The sequence below is a fragment of the Propithecus coquereli genome, unplaced genomic scaffold, assembly GCF_000956105.1.
Source record: "Propithecus coquereli isolate 6110/MARCELLA unplaced genomic scaffold, Pcoq_1.0 Scaffold26, whole genome shotgun sequence".
Classification (NCBI taxonomy): domain Eukaryota; kingdom Metazoa; phylum Chordata; class Mammalia; order Primates; family Indriidae; genus Propithecus; species Propithecus coquereli.
Genome location: NW_012148174.1, coordinates 2,768,080 through 2,769,974, shown reverse-complemented (window position 1 = coordinate 2,769,974; position 1,895 = coordinate 2,768,080). Strand labels below are relative to the sequence as shown.

Below are 1,895 nucleotides of genomic sequence, written 5' to 3'. Positions count from 1 at the left end.
AGGGGGGAGGTCAGAAACCATTTCCAGTGTACAGATTAGTAAGTGGAAATTCAAACGACAAGTTAAATGACTGGTCTAAGGTCACACCGTTTCAGAAACCAGGATTTGAGCAAAGACAGTCTCACTCCAAATCTAATGAGGTCCCATGACCCCGCACTGCCTCTCAGGATGGGAGAAACGAGGAGTAACCTAACAAGAGGTACTTTATCGTAAACTTTGTGGGGACACGCCATCAGGGCTTGCCCCTGCCACGTCACAAGGATCCGTCAAGCCGGCCCCGATAAAGGGACACAGGCCCCCAGTGACTTTGAAGTGAAGGCCCAGGGTGTGTGCAGAAAGACCAGAAAGGCCCGCTGACCAGAAACAAGTCCCAAACAAAAAGGAATATAAAGAGCAGGCGGAAGGGGGTGTACACAAAAGCTCAGGATGGTGAATTTTAGAGACGGCTGTTTCCTTCATTGGTCACTTGTTTCCCCGTCTTGTGTGGATTCCAAGTAGGGATGTAAAAACGGGCCTTGAACAGCCCCTTTCCGCCCCTTTCTCCTACGAGAATCATCTGTTCCCCCTGTCAGTTGAGTGAATTTCATCCCCTCCCACCAGGGCCCCTGCCCTGTGAGGGGAGGAGAGAAAATTCTGTTCACAGATCAGCTTCCTCCAAAGTGCTCACCAGCCAAGGCAGCCGGCGCCGCGAGAGGCTTTCAAGAGCAGCCCTGAAGGTGCTCCCCGGACTTTGTCCTTTTCAGAGCACAGCTTTTAAGACCCTGCGCTGAAAATGCAAGCCCAGTCGCCGGTGGTCGTTGTGACGCAACCCGGATATGGTCCCGCACCCCAAAACTCCAACTGGCAGACCGGCATGTGTGACTGCTTCAGCGACTGTGGAGTCTGTAAGTTCTGGGAAAAGGGCCCCCTAACTGACACTGAGGTGAATTTCCGATGCCCGGTCCTTCCCCCGCCCTTCCTTATTGTGCAGTAAACGTTTCTAACTTGTCACAGGTACCCCGCATGTCAGGCCGTGGTCTGTTTAACCCAAGAAAGCTCTATACTGATTGCAAGTTCGTTCTTCCCTAGCGCTTCAAAGAATAGTCTCATTCCTAACATAAATTTCAGAGTCGAGATAACAGTGACAGAGCTAATTGATTCTAACGATGAACGGGTCTGGTCTAATGATTATAAACAGAGTTTACATAAATTTTAAAAAAATTTTCAAGTCTAACTTGATTTAAAAAAAAAAAAAAAGACTGTTCTCGTTACACATAAATGAAACTCATTATTTTATACTCACATTCTGTCCAGTACATGGATAGTTTTCATCCGTGGTTTCAGAATGAGCTCAGAGAAGAACTATTTTAATTTATACATTTAGATTGTTGACACACCCGAGAACAAAGAATTCTGAAGGCCATTAGCTTGTCATCGGGAAAAATATCTCTGACTGTTTTCTTTTTATACGATGTCTCTAAGTGGGATCTCTCTGAGAGATCTCTCACTTAGAAATCTTTCTAAGTGAACTCGGAGGAAAGGAAGTTTGGGATGGGATGGGGCTTGCGGGGAGGATCAAGGTGCTTAGTTCTCAGTACTAAGCAAGGAACAAACCCACCTACAGAAAGTCTGCCCTGCAGTCCATTTGCCTGTCTCAAGTCCCCACTGTGTTCTTGGACAAGGAAAGAAAATACATTAACCTTTAACTTGCCAGTTGAAGTTGAACTTTGAAGTGAATGGAGTCACTAATTACACTGAGAAGCATAGAAAGGGAAAATTACCTAGGAAATGGAACAATTGGGTTTGTTTATTTGCTCCCCTTATCTTACCAGATAATCTGGGGTAACTCCTGCAGCTTTTCAGGGGAGCAGTTCAGCATATGCAAATCAAAATGATAATTATTACCCAATCAAATG

The 1,895-nt window shown here is 45.8% G+C and overlaps 1 protein-coding gene across 1 annotated transcript in view; it reads left to right on the top strand.

Moving 5' to 3' along the window:
- The window catches only part of PLAC8 (placenta-specific 8), a 45,637-nt gene that overhangs the window by 25,349 nt on the left and 18,393 nt on the right, over positions 1-1,895 (top strand). The window lies entirely within an intron of this gene.